Source organism: Ambystoma mexicanum, chromosome 2q (assembly GCF_040938575.1).
Source record: "Ambystoma mexicanum isolate Mex_15411 chromosome 2q, UKY_AmexF1_1, whole genome shotgun sequence".
In the NCBI taxonomy this organism is placed as follows: Eukaryota; Metazoa; Chordata; class Amphibia; order Caudata; family Ambystomatidae; genus Ambystoma; species Ambystoma mexicanum.
In genome coordinates this window covers 446,013,909-446,035,791 of record NC_090924.1, presented here as the reverse complement: position 1 = coordinate 446,035,791, position 21,883 = coordinate 446,013,909, and the positions used below count along the sequence as shown (strand labels likewise).

General features: G+C 48.8%; 1 protein-coding gene across 3 annotated transcripts in view; it reads left to right on the top strand.

Moving 5' to 3' along the window:
- The window catches only part of SLC38A5 (solute carrier family 38 member 5), an 825,614-nt gene that overhangs the window by 563,464 nt on the left and 240,267 nt on the right, over nt 1-21,883 (top strand). The gene's annotated exons all lie outside the window — the stretch shown is intronic.

Below are 21,883 nucleotides of genomic sequence, written 5' to 3'. Positions count from 1 at the left end.
ACCAACCACCCCTGCAGCATCAATCCTCCCCAGCTGTTTGTCACTGGTTTCTTTAGAAGTGACTGGGTTTATAGCAGGCTGTTCTTCGACAGGTCTTGGGGTTAGCAATCGGAGTCCCTTGGATTCTTGGGGCCCTAAACACTGATGTAGGGGCATTTCGGGCCGCCGTCTCATGATAGGTAGTGGGCTCCTCCAGACAAGGGGCCGCAGTTGACCATTGCATGCATTCTTATATTGTCTGGGAGAGCCATCTCTGTTCCCAGCCTCCTCTTTTCCCATATGTTCCTTTGTTGTGGCGGTTGCTTGATTTACTGCTCTTTTCATAATAAGGATCACTGTGACTGTTTCACAGGAGTTGCTAAGCCCAGCTAATTCCCTTTGAGCGTCCTTTCTGCCTCTCCACTTGTGGCATTCAAGACACCCCAGGGGGGAAAGGGGTATTTGGACAAAATAACAAACTTCAGGGAGTGTAATTCTCTTCTTCAGGCGATTCACCTTTTAAGCTATACCGGCACAACACATGCACATACATTTTAATATTCGGCAGAATTCCTGACTTCAAGCTCTATTTATTTTCCAGCTACATTTTTCCCATTACCTGGTAGTCTCTGCTGAATGCCCAAAGATGATTTAGTCTCCCTGAGTCAAGGGCCTGAGGTTATCCTTATATTTCTCTTCTTGTTTCTACTTTTGTCTTTGGTGTTTTTTTTGGAACCTCAATCTGTCTTTATATTTTATAAAACATCTATCACTTTCTAGACTTCTCTAAGTTCTAACAACCATATGCTATTCTCAAATCTAATCTGATAAAAACCTTAGCACAATACCTGTGGCAGTTATTTGAAACTTTAGGTCAAATGAGGCAATCATCATTAAATGTCCTTCACCTGCTCAGATGACCTATTTACTAGTCTTCAACCTTTCTTCACACCTTGCAATGTTTTTTATATTTTCTTTTTTGCTCTTAAATCAAGAATTCAGAAAACGTTCACTCTGGTGCTATAGGGAACCTCCAATGTGCAACTCCACATTGCAGTCCGGCTCCCCATAATATTTCGATGGCAACGCTTGTTGCCAGTTGGCCGTTACGCCCTGTGTGATGAATCTCAAGTTGTCGTCATTTATACCCGAGGGGCAGGCCCTTCCCATGAGGCCAAGGTGGTGAGGTCGCTACCCGATAGTCCCGCTGAGGGTGGTACTCAGCGGGAGGATCTCATGGGAAGATGCCTTGCCGCTGGAGACAAGGGAGAACATCTCGGGAGGCCGCGGTATACACACCCATACCCTGCATACTCCCTCAAACCTTAGACCCCTCTGCTAACACTGTCTCCCATGGTCAGGATAGACCCCTGTAACATCTGTGAAGGTAAGGATACTGGGACCAAGAAGATGCTTAAGAGCCCTAGGGATTTGCCTGACCTAAGTACTGAGATGCGGTGGCCCCTAGGAGGAGTAAGGATTGACTTGACAGCTCCCACTGCTGGTGTGGACGTTACGCCAGGGTGGAGCTTATCAAATATAAAGGAAACTGAAGAAGTACTTTGTGTCTTCTTCTTTAGCTCGCGACTAATGCAGCAGTTTCAAATCATGTGCAAGAAAGAAGAACCAGGCGGAGCCGCGTACCGAGACAAGCAGCCGAGGCGGTCCTGATGAGGTCACACAAGAAGCAACCTCCCCCTCAGCCTTGAAGAATCGGGGGATGGCATGTCCATAAGAAGCAGCTGGCAGAGAGACAAACGGCAGACCGGAAACAGCTGACAAGGCGAGGGAACAGGAACGTCAGTGCTGCCGTGAAGATGCACAATCCCAGGAAGGAGCTACCTGACCCGAGTAACAGGTATGGGGGCGAATGGGAGGCCTCATAGGGGCACGGGGCAGGCAGCAAGACGGCTCTCCATCAGAGCAACGCCTCCTCTGCCCAGTAGCGTCACAAAAACCACTGACTACCAGAGAAGGGGCTGGGACCCACATCGAGAAGCAAAGCATCTTCCTTGCAGCAGTGTGAGCCAGCAGTGCTGATCCAGGGAGTTAGAGAAGCTGGAATCTGGGACCCAAACTAGGAAGTGAGGTATCTTCCTCACGGTCCCACTTGGCAGGAGAGTGAACCAAGGGAGCTGAGCCTGAGAAAGAGAGAAGTAGGAGTCTGGGACCCATACCGAGAAGCAAGGCATCTCCCTTGCATCAGTACTTGGCAGAAGAGTGAACCAAGTGGACAAAATCGAACGAAAGAGAAACCAGGGTCGGGACCCGAAATCCGCATACAGCAGGAGTTATCTTCCTCATCGCAGTACTTGGTAAAGAGGAATACCAAGTGAGTCCTCAAAGAAGAAAAGTTAAGAACTGTGTCATTCTGAGACAAGAAACCAGGGGAAGGGAGTCATTTCCCTGGTGATTTGGAATTGTGATAATAATTGCAAAGGTACCAGGAGAAGGAAGTCATTCCCCCTGGTTGTGTTGAGCTGTCAAGATACTGACGGGAGGCATTCTCTAAGTAAGCCAAGTGGTACGAATTCCAGAACCAATATACAAGGATAAGGGAGTTGGTAATCGAAACCAGGGGAAGGGAGTCATTCTTCCTGGTTGTGCTGAACTTGTGCCAAGGAGAACTGTTTTGAACTTTGCTGTGTCTGTTTTGACCAAGGGAAGGGAGACATTCCCCTGGCACTGTGAAATATCTAAGAGCAAGATACCTGGAGAAGGGAAGCATTTCTCAGGTACCCAATAGCAAGAAAAAAAACTATGGGCAATAAGGGAAGTTGATGTTTGAGCTGTAACTGTACTTTGTGAACTTGAATTGAGAACGTTTACTGCTTTTCAGCATTATACCTTGAAAACTTTGTTTTGTGCCTTGGAAAGGGATTGAGACCTGGGGAAGGGATTCATTGCCCCAGCTAAAGATTCCTCCTCATAGTTGGAACTGTGGTGCTTTGTCCAGAAGAAGGGAGTCATTCTGGAACAAGAAGATCCACTACCTCTTTAATTTAGTATTTAGTGGAAGAGTCAGATGTATGGTTTTTGACACAGGACAGTGGACTAAATGTTTACACAGACATTCTGACAGAGTCATTAGTCTTTTAGTTGAGAACAAGCAACCCCTTAAAGTTGGGGAAAGCTAGGTTTTCTCTTGTATTTTATGGTATAATAAAAGTATTTGCCAACAACCATCCTCCTTTTGCACCCTTACACCTGATGCACGCAATCCGTGCCGCACAGTCCTCCTCTAAACATTTGTGGGCAATCCTCTCCACATGCTCAACTCACACTCCTACATGTGCATGTGCACCACGCCAACAACATCCAAACAGATATGAAGTTTTGAAGTTTAACGCACTCAGCCTACGCCTCTCCTGCGATACGTGAACCGCATCTCAAGAGCAGACTAAGCAAAATTATTTGTTCACCAAACACACAGAATCAATATTACTGTCTGTTTCTTATTTCTCTTTTGAAGTAAGTAGCATATTTCATTCATATAAAAAGAATAATTAAGTACTTTGTCTTAGTCAAATGCATCAAACATAAAACACTAAGGAAAGTTCCCATTGGTAGTTTTAGTAGAGTGCTGATTTCGCCCGACTACTGACTGCTTTTACTGTTTCCTTTTTTCTCTCAATACTCTTCTCAATGGTTTCTTATGCAGGGGATCCCTGACTAGGGACCTCCTTGTGGAAAAGTTGCATATGAAAGGCAATTTAGAATGTTCTCAAACTTCCAAACTGCATAACAAGGAGACCTGAAACAATCATACATTTAAAGTAATGTGTGGTACTGCTGTTTGAAGAGTGTTGGTGTTGTGTTGCTGCGATTTAACCATTGGTACTGTACTCCTATTCTAGGACAATTACCCAAAAAATGTCCTTCCTGGCCACAATAAAGGCAGAGGTTATTCTTCCTTCTCAATGTAGACTCTGTGAGTTAAATACCTGATGTTATCCTTCTCGTTCTCTTTTTCTTCTTCTTTCTACTATTCTCTTTAGTATATTAAGTGTATTTTTAGATCTGCAATCTGTCTTTATATTTTACAAAAGCTCTATCAATTTTCTAAACTACTCCAAACCCTTTGCTAATCTTAAATCTAATCTGATACAACTATCTAACTCTTTCCTAAAAATATATGGCACAGGTTATTTAAAACTTTAGGTCAAATAAGGCAATCTTCATTAAATGACTTTCACGTGCTCAGAGGATCTATTTACTAGTCTTCAACCATTCTTCACAGCTTGCAATGTTTTTTATATTTTTCCTTATTGCTCTTAAATGAATCACTCTAACGCTCTAGGGAAATTGCAACACGCAGCTCCATATTGCAGTCTGGCTCTGTGTAATGTTTCCAGTATTTCTATGGTGATGCTTGTTGCCAACTGGCCGTTACGACCCGACGCATGCAATCTGTGCCATAGGGTCCTTTCCTCTAAACACTTGTGGGCAATCCTCTCCGTGCGCTCAACTCACGCTCCTGTTTTTACCCCCACACCATGCCAACATCCAAACAGATGAGTAGTTCAACGTGGTCAGCCCGCGCCTGTCCTTTGATACACGAGCTGCGTCTCAAGCGCAGAATAAGCAACATTAAGTGTTCCTCCATACACACAGAATCAATATTACTGTTGCCCTTTTCTCTTCTGAAGCGTATTTCCTTCATTTAAAAAGAATAATTAAGTACTTTGTCTTAGTCAAATGCATCAAACATAAAACATTAATGACATTTCCCACTGATACTTTTCATACAGTGTTTCTTTTTCGAGGGGATTGGGTCCTCCGAAGTATTCCATATCTATGACATGTAATCACCACAGCTGTGCTGCTTCGGAAACTTTTTTCGGCGTCTGCGTCCTGCGTCGATGCGCCGTCGTCGAGGACCTCCTCCGACGTCTGACGTCATCCGATGTGATAAGTAGGACGCACGACGCCCATAGCCTCAGTTCCGTTTTTTCCGCGAACGTGTTGCGTCGTGAATCTCGGTTAACGCCTCGACTCTTTGGAATTCTGTTCTTCTCGGTTCTTCGAACCTGTTCGTTTTGTGAAAATCCTTCGTGTGAAGATGTCTTCTACTTCGTCTTCGACCCCGCGTCCGGGTTTCAAGAAGTGCGGGGAGTGTGGGTCCAAGATGTCGGTGACGGACTCGCACGACGCCTGCCTCTGGTGCCTCGGGGAGGCCCACGACACGGATGACTGTATCGACTGCCAGTCGCTCATGTCCAAAGCCTTACGCGAACGTAAGAAGAAGTTGTCGGTAGGTCGGGTGTCCAAGCCCCGGAAGTCGAAGTCTGCGGGGCTTTCGACGGATGATTCAAGGGGTGACTCTCCGCGTCATCGTCGGAAGTCTCGTGGGTCTCCTTCTAGGAGTCGGTCTCGCCACTCCTCAGCCTCTTCGAGGCATTCTCGGAAGCGCCGACACCGGTCGTCTTCCAGGTCCTCTTCGGAGGACTCTGCCCGGCACGTCGCTTATCCCACCAGCCGTGCGACCCCGGAGGAATGGGCTTCCTTCGGGAAGAAAATGCTGGCGATTCTTGAGTCGCAGGGTACTAAGCCGTCCGCGCCCCCGAGTGGGGTCGGTCGTGAGAGGTCGAGAGACACCGCTCGCAAGAGTGGTCGGCACGAGTCACGGGAGAGGTCCCGTTCGGACAAGGAGACTCGTTCTCGACGTACCCGTTCCAGGTCCCGGTCCTCGACACGTTCGAGACCGTGTGCACCTGTGAGGTCTTCGAGGAAGACATCGACGTCTGAGGCATCGAGGGCGTCGACAGGCTTTCTCGAGGCTCCGAGGAAGTCGTCGAAGCCGTCGACGCTTAGGTCGTCGAGGGACACGCTCGGGGCTCCGGCTTCGAGGGCTGTGTCGATGCCGCCGATGCTGGCGGCGCTGCATCTGACGTCGACGTCAATTTCCTCGACGTCGACGCCGATCCTCTCGACGCCGATGCCTGTTCTCTCGACGCCGGCGCCGATTCGCTCGACGCCATCGACGCCTTTCATGTCGGAGGTACCCCGTGGCACGGGGGAACCCCCTAGGAAGGCTCTGGTTAAGAGCAAGCACTCTCGGGTGCCTTCTTTTCGCCACCTGGAATATATTTCAGAGGCGGATGAGGATTCTGATGGCCTGGTTCCTAGTCAGGTTCCAGATGAAATTGTCTCGGGCCATAGTCAGTTTGACGATTTGAGGCAGTCACTGCATGATGCCAGTGGACTGGACACCTCTCCGGAGGTGGAGTTTTGTAGGCCTGAGCCTGGCTCTCATGCCGATTCCTCGTACCGGCGCCTTATGGCTAGGGTTTCTGAGTACTTGGGATGGTCTGCTCCCCCAGGGGAGTTTGTGCAGGATGATCTGACGGACATCCTTGATGTTGGTCCCCCAACTGACCCGGTACTGCCGTTCCATATGGCTTTACAGAGAAGGGTGGCGGCGGCTTGGACTGCTCCGGAGAGTCTCCCGGCGGTGGGCAGATCCTTGTCGCGGAAATACCGTCCAGCCAGTAGCGACCCCTGCTACTTGACCAGGCACCCCACTCCGGAGAGTTTGGTGGTGCAGGCGGCCACGGCCCCGGCAAAGCAGGCGTCGTACCCTACCATCCCTCCTGATAGGGACGACAAATGTTTTGATGGCTGGGCGAAGAAAGTGTTTTCTTCTGGTGGTATGGCGCTTCAGGCGGCCAACTCCATTTGTGCCTTGTCTCGTTTCACACACACTCTGTGGAACTGTGTTGCGTTGGCGGCTGAACATATTCCCGAAGGGGACGAATGGGATGGTTTCCTTGCTATGGTCCAGGATGGTAAGGATGCCATGTGTGAGTCCGTTCAGTCGGGTTTGGACTTAGCTGAATGCGTCAGTAGGTCCATGGCGGCGAGCACCGTGATACGCAGGTTTGCGTGGTTGCGTAAGTCGGGGTTTGCTCCTGATGTGCAGTCCCGGCTCCTCAACATGCCCTTTGACGTTGAACACCTTTTTGGCAGCAAGGCTGACGAGAGCCTTGAGAGGTTGCAGACCTCAAAAGCTGCAGCGAAGTCGTTGGGCGCTGCAGTTCGCCAACCTCCGCCTTTTCGTCCTAGGGGACAGCAGTGGAGGGGTGGTTCCTTTCGCTATTACTCCTCCTTCAGTAAAGCGAGAGGAGCTGGCAGTCAAAGAGGCCAACGCAGGGGTACCAGAGGTGGACGACAGGGTACCCGTGGTGCCAAGGCCGTTGGGGCAGTTGCCTCTTTGCCCTCAGGTAACGCAGCAGCTGCTCCCACTCAGTCATGAGGCCGTGTCCCATGGTTCGCCGGTTGGGGGAAGGCTGGCGCAGCATCTTGTAGAGTGGCAAGCCATTACTTCAGATGTGTGGGTTCTAGAGATCATAACCCACGGCTACTGTCTTCCCTTTCGGCACAGGCCTCGCGACAATCCACCGGGGAACCTCTCTTTGCAGAGTCCGGATCCGCTCCTTGCGCAGGAAATTCAAGCCCTGCTGGAGAAAGGCGCCATAGAACTGGTGCCTGTAGCGGAGAGGAACAAGGGATGGTATTCCCCTTATTTTTTGATTTCGAAGAAAGACGGGGGATTGAGACCCATCATGGACTTGCGCGGTTTGAACAAACTCCTCAGGAAGGACAAGTTCAAGATGGTTACTCTCTCTCAAGTCCTCCAGGCCCTTCAGCTTCAGGACTGGTTGGTGTCACTCGACTTCAAGGATGCTTACTTCCATGTGCCGATCCATCCCAAGCACAAGAAGTACCTGAGGTTCGCAGTTGGCGACTCGCACTTTCAGTTTCGGGTCCTGCCGTTCGGATTGACCTCCGCCCCGAGGGTTTTAACCAAGCTCATGGTGGTGGTGGCAGCGCATCTCAGGCAAGGGGGGATTCACGTCTACCCCTACCTGGACGATTGTTTGATCAGGGGGAGCTCTCCCGAGCAAGTCCTGGATCATCTGTCCGTCACCTGCCACTCCCTTCACAGGCTGGGCTTCTCCCTCAATTTAAAGAAGTCCCATTTGACGCCAACACAGCGGCTCCAGTACATCGGAGCAGTGCTCGACACTTCCCTGGGGCAGTGTTTTCCTCCCCAGGTGAGGGCTCTTCACATTCAGCAGATGGTGCACAAGTTTCAGCATGCCCAGACGCTCCCAGCGTTCGAGTTTTTGAGGTTGCTCGGCCTCATGGCATCCTGCATTCATCTGGTGCCAGAGGCTCGCCTGCGGATGAGATCTTTGCAGTGGGCACTCAAGACGCAATGGTCGCAGTCCTCCGGCAGGATGTCGGACCCGGTTCAGGTGCCGTCCTCGGTCGCCCGGGACCTTCTGGGTGGGCCGTCGAAGGCAACTTGATGAAGGGGGCTCCATTTTGGCTTCCATGGCCGGAGGTGACGATCGTGACGGATGCATCCCTCACGGGATGGGGAGCTCATGCCAACGGGCTGACAGTCAGCGGTCGTTGGTCTCCGTCGGAGTCCAGACTCCATATCAATCTGTTGGAGCTGAGGGCCGTCAGGCTAGCCCTGAAGGCTTTTCTGCCGACTGTGCGAGGAAAGAGTGTCCTGATCCTGACGGACAACACAGTGGCCATGCACTTCCTCAACAAAAAGGGGGGGGGGCAGGGTCACTTCCTCTGTGCAGGGAGGCGAAGCAGCTCGAGTTCTGGGCCATCCAGCAGGAAGTTTCGATCTCGGCAGTTCATCTGGCCGGAGACGAAAACGTGACGGCGGACGCTCTGAGCAGGCAGAGCGCGATCTCTCACGAGTGGGAGTTGGCTCAGGAGATTCTCCTGGAGATCTTCGCCCTTTGGGGGACCCCTCAAGTGGATCTCTTCGCCTCCAGTGTCAACCGGAAGTGCGAAAGGTTTTGCTCGCGGGAATTTCCTCCAAAAGGAGCCTTAGGAGACGCGTTTGTGGTGGAGTGGTCATTCCCGCTGCTGTACGCGTTTCCTCCAGTCCCCGTCATCCCGCAAGTGCTGCGGAGGTTACGGAATTTCAGTTCCCGGATGATCCTCATTGCTCCGGCGTGGGCTCGGAGGACGTGGTACCCGGACCTTCTCGACTTGTCCATCTGCCCTCCACGTCGTCTTCCCTACCGAGACGATCTGCTCTCACGGGAGGGGGGTCAGGTTCTCCATCCAGAGGTCAGATCCCTCAACCTTCACGCTTGGCTTCTGGAAGGTTGAGGTATAAGGATTGGGACCTCCATGAAGCCGTGATGGAGGTGTTGCTTTCGGCCCGAAGGCCAGCAACAAAGTCTCTGTACCGTTGCCGTTGGCGTAAGTTCTGCGACTGGTGCAGAGTTCAGAATGTGGATCCTTTTGCATGTGACATCCCCATGGTTCTGTCCTTTTTACTTTCTTTGGCTCACAGGGGCTTGCAAGTGGGTACCATTAAAGGTTACCTGGCGGCGCTGTCCATCTTTAAGCGCTCGTCTGAAGACTGTTCTTACTTTAAAATCCCTTTAATTTCACAGTTTCTGAAAGGGCTCACTAATGTGTTCCCTCCGTCACCTTTCCTGGTGCCCGGTTGGGATTTAAACCTTGTTCTTAAGTTTCTTATGGGTGCTCCGTTTGAGCCTTTACATTCTTGCCCTTTGAGGCTGTTAACTCTGAAAACTGTGTTTTTAGTTGCGGTTACTTCCGCTCGCAGAGTGAGTGAGTTACAGGCACTTTCAGTTAAGCCACCCTTCACTGTATTTCACAAGGACAGGGTTGTCCTTAGAGTTCGTCCTTCTTTTCTTCCGAAGGTAGTGACGGAATTTCATTTGGCCCAGAAGGTTGTTCTTCCGGCATTCTATCCTCCTACGCATCCTGGTAAGGAAGAGGAGAGGCTCCATAGGCTTGATCCTAGGAGAGCTTTAAGCTTTTATGTTTCACGTATGTCCCGGGTCAGAGTGGACGATCAACTCTGTATTGGTTACGCTGGAAAACGTTTGGGGCAAGCTGTGACGAAACAGACTTTGTCTCGCTGGATTATTTTAGCCATCTCGGAGTGTTACCACTTGGCGGGTAAGGACCCACCGGCTGGCTTGCGGGCCCATTCTACCAGGGGTGTGGCTGCATCTACTGCCCTGCAGAGGGGTGTTCCTATTCGCAACATCTGTGATGCAGCCACCTGGGCTTCAGTACATACATTTGTACGTCACTATTCCCTCGATTCCATCCGAGGACAGGATCTGGCCTTTGGCAAGGCGGTCCTTTGCTCTGCTATTTGATTGGCTATTCTAAATTTTGATTCTAAATTCTTTCCCTCCTCCTTGCTCTGGTACTGCTTTGGGAGTCTGTCATAGATATGGAATACGTCGGAGGACCCAATCCCCTCGAAGAACAAGTTACTTTCTTACCTGGTAACGTTCTTTCGATGGGATGGTCCGACGACGTATTCCATATCGCTCCCGCCCTGCCTTCCCCGCTGCAGAATTTCTTTTGCGATTGCAGCTTACGTTCCGCAAGGCTTTGTGTCTGACTGGCAGTTGACTAATGTCACACGTTCTGGGGGAAAAAACTACAACTGAGGCTATGGGCGTCGTACGTCCTACTTATCACATCGGATGACGTCGGACGTCGGAGGAGGTCCTCGACGACGGCGCATCGACGCAGGACGCAGACGCCGAAAAAAGTTTCCGAAGCAGCACAGCTATGGTGATTACATGTCATAGATATGGAATACGTCGTCGGACCATCCCATCGAAAGAACGTTACCAGGTAAGAAAGTAACTTGTTCTTTTGCCTGGCTCCTGACTTCTGATACTCCCTCCTGTTTTTCTCTAAATATTCTTCTCAAAAGGTTCTTATGCATGAGATGCCAGACTAGGGACCTGCTTCTCCAAAGGATGCAGATGACAGCCAGTTTAGAATGTTCTCAACCTTCCAAACTGCATAACAATGAGACATGAACCAATCATTCTCCACCTGCCTTACTTCCATTTTGGAAAGGGACATTATCAGTTTCCTAATAGAAAATCTGGTTAAGGAAAACATTTGCCAACCCCCACTCATCTAAAACACAGCACTATACACTGTGACAAGACCCAAGGTATCGTCACTACTTTAGATGGGGAATCCCCTTCCCATGGGGCCAGGAAGATGAGGCCGCTGCCCGATAGCCCCCCTAAGGACTCTGCGGGAGGATCTCATAGGGAGGGAGGATCCTATTGAGAGTAGTGACGATTCCGGGAAAACACAGTACTCCTTTTACCACCTTCCCTCAAAAACACTCCAATGTCACACTACCTAATGTCCCCATATGTTTTTTGCAGTATATCCCAAGCAAGAACTTCTGGGACGAGGAAGAAGCCAGGAGTAATGAAGATCACTGACAAGAACAAACACATACGCTCTAGTCTTTTGAATAATCCTATTGATCAGCTGTCATTCAAAAGCAGAGAACGAAGAGAACAATGGCGTCTTCGTTTTCGGCTTGGCACAGACCAAGAGCTTGGCATGCTACATGCAGACAAGCAGAACAGAGAAGCAGATGGTGTCCAGGAGAGAGGCGCCCTCACGAGAGGCACGCAAAGCAGAAGCCAGACCGGAGAAAATGAAAGATACTGCTGGTGACCGAGGGCGCTGGAGTGCAGATAATTCACTGCGGAACTGCAGAGGAGACGCACAGAACACTGGGGAAGGCCCCAGTGAGCTAGAGAAGCCGCAAGAGATCCTGGGATACCAGAAAACAACCAGAGAGTGACGGCCAAGACCCTGCTGGTACTCAGGCTTCCAATCCGAGGGTTGGGGAGACCCAAAGCCAAAGCGAAGTACAGAAGGAATCTTTACCGGGACAGAGTAACCAAGTGAAGGGCACCTGGGACCCATTTGGGAAAGCATATCCTGAACAGTAATAAAGAGGAATGCAAACTTTGCATATACCAATGCTACACACAGACCTTGGCAGGAGAGTAAACCAAGGCAGTGGGTGAAAGCAAAGTCATAGAGAGAACTGTGAGAATGAGAACGTTGAGTACCCTACTTGGCAAGAGAGTGGACCAAGGGGCGTACTGACAGCAGGATCTGGGACACATAGCAATTGAGAGGAAGATCAGCCCTTATTCTTCCTCGTCACAGTATCTGGGAGCCGGCACTGCTCAGAAAGGGTTGGGCACCCTCAGCACAGCTTGGGAGAGAGAACCAGGCTATTCTTCCTCATCGCAGTACCTGGTAGCCGGGTCTGCTCAGAAAGGGCTGGGGACCCTCAGCACAGCTTGGGAGAGAGAACCAGGCTATTCTCAAGACGTCTTGTAAATGCTCTCCAAGCTATTCTTCCTGTTTGCAGGGCCTGGGAGTTAGGTCTTCTAAGTAAAGATAAGGACCTATCTTGAAAATTAAAGAGACAGAGACAATTTGGATAAAGCTTGGAAAGACTCCAGGGAAGGAAATCAACCCCTTGAGTCCTGTGGAACTTTTATGTGCTTTTCTACACCTTTTGGAACATTTATTTGGAACTACAAAGCCAGGTTGCAAGTTTAGCTTGCGATGGATAGATCAGGATTTGGGCACAGGACAACGAACTTTACTTTGGACACTCTGACAGTTTCATTAGTTTGTTTTGTTGAGGCAGGAAAACCCCTCTTAGAGGTAGGGTTAGTTAGGATTTCCTCCAACTCTCGTCCATTTTTGTTATTAATAAAGGTCTTTGCCAATCATCATGCTGCCCTTGTTTCTGAGTCTTACTCCTACACCCTCACAACACCCATTCAGCCAGAACAATCTCTCCCCCTACTAACGCTTCTTAAAAGAAAAACATCCACCCGCTCTGTGCACTACCTTAGGGTGCATGTCCTTCCTTTTGTACTGTGTACTGACCTCAAGGACCAGAAACTCCCAGACCTGACACCCCCCCCCCTATCGCCTTCTCTTGCAATATCTCAATCTCGCTCACCAACTCTTCCCACCCACATTTCGGGTAAACTGCCCCAATCTTTTATCAGGACCTGGTCCTTCCCTCTGGGCTACCCTTGCAGGATAGATTTCACGTCTGCTGGATAATTAATATGCTGTAGAGATTGGTAGAGTGACGCTCCCTGATCCTGTTTGCTTGTCCATTATGAGGGACCGAGCATTTATGATTATATGTGATGTTCTCTTTATCGGTTGCGAACTCTTCTTTCATTTAGTAGGATGGTCATTTCCCCACTTGGTGTTATTATTTAGGGCAGTCCTCCTTACCTACTCTGCCTCCAAGACTTTGAAGAAAGTCGAAGATCACTGTGGCGAGTATCTGATAGTGGGAGAAGGTGGAAAATATGGGTTATTTTCAGTAAACTTGCATATTTTAGATATGTTAGATTCAAAGAACAACAATAGGCTTTGCAGCATTCGGTGGGTCTTTCATGTAATCTAGGTTAATCTTTTCCTGGAGGATATTGAAGAGTGTATTGTAATAGTGTTGTGCTTCATTGATGTGTTTTCAGAAGTCTGTCTTTTTTAACTATGACTGGGGTGGCGTGATCAGGATGCCGAGCTGATCGGATAGAAGACCGCTCAGCTCCTTGCGGACCTGTTGATCCCGGGATAAAATCTGCTGCTGCAGATGTTCACCCGATGATATATTTAAACCGTATTGTGTGCGAACCTTTGGAGCACCCCTGAAATGAAGGGAGGAGCGGGTGAAGCCCGGGTGTCCAGTAGTTAGGAAAGTGTAATGGAGCCCCACTTCCCACCGAGAGACTGCAGCGCTACAGACCAGATGGCCGTAACGCTATCGCTGTATGAAAGCGCACTGAAAGGTGGACGGATTTCCCAATGACCCGTGCTGCAAAGGCGCCGATCCTGATGTTCTGATGAGTGGAGGCTAGTGATGGATAGCAACGGGTGGGGAGTGGCCTGGGAAGGTACACCATAGGTGGAAGGCTGGCAATCTGGACTGGTTGGGGGCTCTGACACTGGATGGGACGAGAGACCGGTGATAACCACTCTCGCTTGAAGGGTAACAGGGTTAGGAGTCACTGGGAGTGGGAAAGAGGCGCCCACCACAAAGCAGTCCTGACATGGGGCCTCAGAAGTCTCTACACGCCAAAAGATATCCTGCCCATAGATCTTGCCTGGCACAATCGCTCCAGAAGCATAGCAGCGTTTACATCTGAGGGGGAGCCTGGACATTTTCCTGGATTGTGGAAGCCTGATCCCTGATTAAACCATCAACATGCCTGGAAACATAAACAGACCAAGATGGAAAAGTTCATGAAGAATAATCCTCTCCACCCCAAAAAAGCCATCTTTTTCCATGGCGGATGGCCTGGACGGGGCTCTGCTGTATGCGATTGCAGCGTTCCGGACATCCTGGAGGCCAGAAAAGGAGAGGTGAGTTTGGATGTGTCACTACTGCGACAGGACCTGAGAAAGTGACTGAGCAGGGCAAATACATTGCTGAAGTGTCTGGTACGATGGCTACCGTGCAAGAGCAAGTGTAAGAGCTCCAGCAACACACAAGAATCTTGGAAAACAGGGTTGAGGATGCAGTCACCAGGGCGAGGCAGAATATTATCTGCATTGTGGGCCTACCGGAGGGGGGAGAAGGTGAGGGTCCCATGAGCTATGTGGAAAACCTCCTTCTATAATCAGTGATTCCTGGCAAACTGTCTCACGAATGTGTGGTAGAAAAAGTGCATCGTGCAACCTCCTGGAGCCCCTGCTGATGCTTCTATAGCAAAAAGCCTACATTTTAAGGATAAAGAGCTAGTTCTTTGCCATGCCTGTGAGGTTATGAAAATCTATGGTGGTAACAGACAGCTGGCAGTCTTACCGGACTATAGACATGCGGTCCAAGGGCATCAAAGAGCATTTGAGAGTGTACGTGTTTCAGCTGCAATACATGCTCTGCCAGACTTACAATCCTACAAAACGGCTGAACCTTGTTTTTTGACTCACCCGAAGAAACCATGGCATGATTACAGAAGCAAGGTGTGTCCACTCGTATGCATGATGGTTCAGAGGGGAGCATTGATGAGGAGCCTCAGAAAAGGTTAAAATGTATCAGACCGCCTGATCCGTGCTGGTGTAAAGACGCCACAACTGACTGGGAGTCACCTAAGGAGATTGGTGACCATGGATTAATTCACCTGCATGAGGGCTCTAGAGACCCTACCTGAATGTAGATTTTTTTGTGGCAAATGTGCACATGACTTCCTTTGGCGAAAATTATTCTAAGATGGGGGATGATGCTGTGAGCTGATTGATGATTTAGGCACATGAGTGCAGCGGAGAAGACTTCCGGTACTCAGTCAACTGGGAAATGTTTGTATATCTTTTTCAGAAACACTGCATGGTCCAGGATTGTTCCAGGACAGTGTTGTAGAACTCAAGACCGGTGTGCTGATCACCAATTTTTGTAGAGTGTCCTCGCTTGGTGGACACTCTATTCAGCCCTCAGTGCAGTGCACCAATGGGCCCTTTGTCTTATGGGCCCAGAGCCTCTCGGGCGGCTGTTTGCTGTTGAGAATACTGTTAGTTGATTGTGGTTAAATGGGTTTGGTCATTGTTTTGTTTTAGGGTCGCAGGCAAGTGTGTGGGAACTGGGGTGAGGCAGGGAGGGTCAAACAGCCACAGAGACTTGATTGTATGCATGATGCTGCAGCGAGGAGGGGGATTGGACTTGCCTCAACGGCTTGATGGTTTTCAAAATGATGACCATATACGGATGGGTCGGGGCTTCTGGATGGCATAATACGATGGCTGGGAAGGTTAAATGTATTTTGTGGATTGTGCAAGGTCTGAACAACTTTATTGAAAGGTGTAGGGTTAGAGAGTACCTGAAGAGGAAAGGCATTAGCATAGCATTTATGCAGGAGACCCATCTTCTCCCTGATGGATTTAGTGCTCTGCTTAAGAGGTTGGGGCAAAGAGGACAGGTGTATGGATTCTGCTACTCTGCACACGCCAGGCGAGTACTGATCTGGATACTGGATGCAGTCCCAATCTCAATTAAGGTGGTGCAGCACGACGATTCTGGAAGATATGCGATTTGGCTGGACTCTCTTGAGGGTAGAGAAATGTGTTGTATCAAGACGTATGCACCCAATGTGGACACGATTTAATGCTTTCCTGGGTTCATGGGTAAATGTGGTATATACTGGAAGGCCTTTTAGCTTTGGGGTAGTGATTCTAATCACGTCCTAGACCCGATTTGGGACCAGTCTGCTGTGACCAGGGATAAGTCCAAGGCATCACAGTCCCTACGGGATATCCTGGGTAACTTTGGGTTGCTTGATGTGTGGAGAGTGAGGAATCAGAGTGGGAGGAATTATTTATTTTATTCAAGCTCACATGAAGTGTACACGAGAATAGATCCCTTCTTTATGAATAAGGAAAACGTACACATGTGCAGGGGGATTGGCTACATGGGGAGAATGTTGTCGCCAGTGGTGGTGATGATCCAGTTTGAGAATTAATGCGCTGATATCCCACTATGGAGACTTAGGATTGAAGGTATGGGAGGGCAATGTATAGAGGGACATGTTATAAACGGAAATAAATATTTCGAAATTAACAAAGGTTCGACTGGTAACATCGGAGTGGAATGGGACACATTCAAAGTAGTTATGCAGGGTATGTGCTTATTGGCTATGTGTGGTTTGCAGGCCTGTGAAGAGATCACTTGAGTACACAGAGAAGTCTATACAATTGATTGAATGTGGGGAGTGGGGCCCGATAGGGAAGGAAAGTGACTTATGTGCACTCTGGGTAAAATGTATGGAATACTGGACGACGTTGGGGAAACATGATTATGGAACATATGTGAGTAAGCTACACCGAGAGGGCAACAAGTGTAGTAGACTGCTGTCCTGGCTTATCTGGACTTCTGGCCCACACATGGAGGGAAATAAATGCAGTGTTTGCTGAATTCTACACCGATCGGACGCATGGGGTGGGACACAGGAGATGGAGTAGACTCTTGGGTTAATAGATATACTGTGAGATGAAACAAATCAGGCTTAGGTCCTCTGAACACCCTTGTGATAAAACAGTCTCCAACCCCCTCTGGTTGCGTCCGTTTGTAGGAAAAAGGTATCCAGAAGCATTCCTGATGAGAGGGATATCCGCAAAGCAAGTCTATGAACTTACTTTGAAGTCTGTTTTTTGCTAGTGTCGGTTTTCAGGATGAAATCCCCACCGACAAGGGAAACTACTTTGTCTACGGTCATGACCCAAGTGTGTCAAAGGCTGAAAATAAAGAAACTTAGAACTTCTGTATACTACCCGGGAATTCCTGCTGCTTCCGCCCTGCATCATGAGTCCTATCTCCATAGGCTCTGGTCCGCTTCTTCTCTGGCATATTCAGGCTATATGACCCCATTCTCCACATTCGAAACACTGGGGCTGTCGAAAAGACAGACAAGGGTGGCATTCTGTGGTTCACTTCTAGTTTGTCCTCTCCTCACTTCTTGTTGCCCTCTCTTCATTGGGCTTCCACTTTGCAGGGATAGGCCGGGGTGCCCTGTTTATGTGTAGAGCTACAACTGGGTTTGTTGTTCTGTTCCTGTTCCCATGCAAAACATGTTTGCTATATCCTGCTTTCTGATATGCAGTGGCTATATTGATGACAGTGAGGCTGGGTCTATGGTGCTGTCTAATCCAGCGCTAGATAGGCCACATTAGGGCTTCTAGAAACTGCTCCAATATAACTTTCTCTACCACCCCAAGCATGGAAGAGTTTTTATATTATAAAAGCTTTATAATTGGTTACTTATAACGCGCTTAATACCCATAGGTTTCTAAGCGCAGACCCGGGGATCAAACCTTTGTTGGTCTGCATCGTCCTGCTTACAAGGCAAGCGTGTTACTCTAGTATGGCCCTTTTGATCTCGGTGTATGGATTATCTCTGGTAGGGTTGACAGCCTGATAGGCCCCTTGCATCAGGCCCGTTGGCAAGGGGGCCACATATCGACCCCAATGTTCCTCAGACCACTGTACATTGTGTGCGATTCCTTCGAGGCTAGTGTAGAAGAAAGCAGGGTTGTATCCATCCTTTTATTTCTGTAAGACTGAGGAGCGCCCTACTGTATGGGTTTGTGTTGAGGTCACCTGAAAGTTGTAAGAGGGCTTCCTTGTGCTTATCCTGTGTGCTCGTTTGCCGGAAACCATGTAGTTAAATGGCCTGCTGGAAGGCCTGCCCCGGCCCTCCAGGGCCAGTTGAGACTGCACTTGTATTAACTGCTGCAGTTATTGTTGTTCGTCGGTTAACACCTTAATTAGCCCTTCCCTGTTGTTGTCAATCCCACTGCTGCTACCACTTGTGGGGGATGAAAAACCACGCTGACTCAGGGATATGATATGATAAGTTATTTATAACGCGCTTAATACCCAGAGGTTTCTAAGCGCTGACCCGGGGATCGAGCTCCGTGTCGTCTTACTTCCAAGGCGAGCACGTTGCCGCTGAGCTATCCTCCCAAAACTGAGCTATCCTCCCGAGATGCGAGATAATACATTTTATTATCAGTGGACGAGAAGTAGGTTATTCCTTGTTAGGGTTCTTCACCCTCACAGTCTGGGGTGGGCTTCACAGTGGGGTCACACCAAGGGAATACCTTAAGGAGCACAGCATTGTAGTGGCAGTAATTTTCGAACAGCAGGGTTAAGAGGGCACTGGCAGGTTTGTGGAGATGGATGAGCTACAAGTCATGGTTCGGGCCGGTTCACACACAGGAGGACAGTGATCTCAGAGGAAGAGTGAGATGTTACATTAGTGTATTTGTTTCAATTGTCCCCGGCGCATCCGTGAGAAATGGAGCTGTGAAGCTTTCAGACAGAGCGAGAAAAGGTGGGGGCCTTGAGCGCAATGTGCGCAGCGCTGCAGAGGGGAGTGAAGCCTTTTCGTATTATCGCAGTGAGGCCTAGTCCAAAGATGGAGCTGAGGGCACACAAAATGGACGCCAAGTGTCCCTCACAACAGCCCCGCTTAAGACGCAGGCAATGGAGGCGTCCCCCGGCTATTGGGCGAGCAAGTGGTCTACATTGCGCTGAATGTGTGAGGGGGGCCTAAACGACCCCTCACTCCCACACACCTCTCTAAACTCTGGTGGCTTCACCTCGCCTTACTGCACATTGTCCGGTGTCTTTCATGCGATGTTACCTCACCACTGCCTCCTATTTCTGCTCAGTGGCATCCCTTCTCCCCGACAATGTCCTGGCAAACAGGTACAGAATGTTTGTTGCGGCGAAAGGGAACGCCCAAAATGGCACTGAGGAGAGGGTTGGGGACGGGCCTCTGTTAGCGTCACAGAACCCAGGGTTTCATCCTTTTATGTACCCACACTTAGCCCCGTGCAGGAGGCTGAACTGGATGAAGCTATCAACCCTTTGGAAATAGAGAAAGTTGTGCATGCTCTCCCGCATGGGAAGACTCTGGGTCCGAATGATCTCCCTTCTTAATTTTGTAAAATGTATAGGGCAATGTTGGGAAACGGACTGATTTTTCAACATGCCTATGAGGTAGGGACTTACCCCCATTGCTGCGGGAAGCACTAATAGTTCCACTTCCCTAACAGGGAAGGGTGAGGATCTGTGGGAAACGGATCATTCCGACTGTTATCCATGTTGAATACGGATGTAAAGATTCTTGGTGCTTTAATAACTGCACCTATGCAAAGGGTAATGACAAGCCTAGTACACCCGGATCAGGCAGGCATTATGCCCGGCAGCAGCACATTGCATAACTTGAGGCATCTGCATCAGGTTATAATACAATCTCAGAGCATGAATCAAAAATGTGCTGTTGCCTTGTTGGATGCTGGGAGTGGATGTGTGCTACCTTGCAGAGGTTTGGACTGGTTCCTTCTATCCTACACTGGATTAAATTGCTCTATACCTCTGTCACAGATAGAGTGAAAATGGGGAAAATAGTTGCAAAGGCCTTCAAGATGGAGAAGGGAATAGACCAGGTTGCCTGTTGTCCCGTATCCTGTTTGCATTAGTCTTGAAACCACTGGGCTGCTTGCTCCGAAGGGATATGATAGAAACGGGGATAGCGATACATGGGGTGATGCATTTGATCTCGCTGTGTGCAGACTACATGCTTTTGTAAGTCCGAGAGCCAGGAGGGAATGTATCCCTAGTACTGGGGGCACTTGATAATTTCAGTTGACTGACTGGAATATGAATTATTAAAAACAAATCTTGCATCTTCCCACTGGCAACCTTAGCACTACACCCAACTTCTGAACTTCCCAGTCTGTTGCTACCGTGGGAGCAGGATACATTTACGTATCTTGGCATTAGAATAAGGAGGAACTGTTATGATATACACTGAGACAATACCTTAAACATAAACATACCCTACTTATCTTTTTCTTCACGCTGAGTCTCTGCGGGGCCAGTTCCCTTTCACTTTCGTGATCGGGAACCGGCGCCGCAGGGTCCTTTTTAAAAAACATTTTTACAGGGGCTTCAGGGGTTTCCACCGCAACCCCCGCTCACTATAGTGTTAAGTATAGTGAGCGCAGTGTTGCGGGGGACACCCCTGCATCGCCCGTTTTTTTTTCGGGTGTGCTGCGAGGGTGTCCCCTGCAGCACCCCGCTCACTGTACCACACAGTATAGCGAGCGGGGTGTTGTGGGGACACCCCCGCAGCCTCTCCAGTCTTTTTTTTTTATACTTCCCTACAATGCTACCACCAAAAGTTTGAACTTTTGATGTTCGAACCTTTGCTGGTAGCATTTTTAGGTCTTTTTGTCCATGCAAACTTTTGGATGCGGTAAAAACGTATAATACCAATTGGATAGTCTACTCAATCCCTCTGACGGGAGGCCTGCGTGAACTGAAACGAGAAAGTCGGGGAAATACAGATTTATGGCAGGGCAAGTTCTGTCTCCTCTTGTTGTTAAAGACACGTGGCCTGCGGTTGTTTGGGTGGGTAAGAAAGTGAAGGTCTGGTTGAATTGGGAGGGATGTTTGGAATATATAATTGTTTTTCTGGAAGATACAACTTGATTCTGGTCCTTCTGCTGTAAAGAGATTTAAAAGCAGGCCCCACGCATCCCTCCTTAGACTCCTAGACTCCCTGTTCTGAGAAAACTCGAAGTAGGTGAAACCCTAAGCATCTCCCCATCCTCACCCCATCCTCCGAGGCGCTTCATGCTATCATGGGGAATACTATGATCAGCTTTAGGTTTTAGGACTGGGAGTTGTCCTTGCAGAATAAATGTTTTATTTCTGCTATTTTCCAGCAATGGACTTTTTTGAGTACTGGCAGCTAAGCAACTGTGCAACATTTCTCGCAGTCCGGTGTCTGATGTGTAGTCTTCAGCTGAGACAACAATCCAGACCCGTTCTGTTTCTTCCGAAGAAGAAGGAATGTGTAAAATGATCCTGGCCAGGAGCTTACACCGGGTAGGCAGTGATTTTAACGAATTAAAAATAACTAATAACATTTTGATCTAAACATTTTGGTCGAAAAAAATACTGAATTAAAAAAATATTCTATGGGGGTTGGGGAAAGGGGTTAAAACGAGTGGGGAGGGGATTTGGTGGGATTATAAACGAAGGGAGATAGGAGATTTGGTGCGAGTGCAAAATGAAAATTTTAAAAATCGGTCTTTTTTTCGTAAAAAATGTTTTGTTAAAAAAGTTTGTTATTTTTTAAGTCCTTAATATCACATAAAATCACATGTAACCGATACACTGTACCTCTCCTCGGTGCCAGGTCAATGGGAAGGCTACTCTGGCTAAATGTTTCCTCCTGAAGAGAGCATATTAAACCAGGATCTCGCTATAAATATGGCAGAATAAATATCACACTGATATCTGGTAGGATTATGATGTGGCATGGCATACTAAACACTCAGTAACCGCATCAGCCAATTGAAGCATGGCCCTGGAATTTACTTCCTGTTTCGCTACAGTGTGTTCGCCCCTTTTGATAGCAAGGTTTTCATTTTGCCCTAAAGTGCACTTTATGCCAGTGCCAGGTTTCCACCCTCTTGGTTTTAGTATGCAGTATTCAAAGCC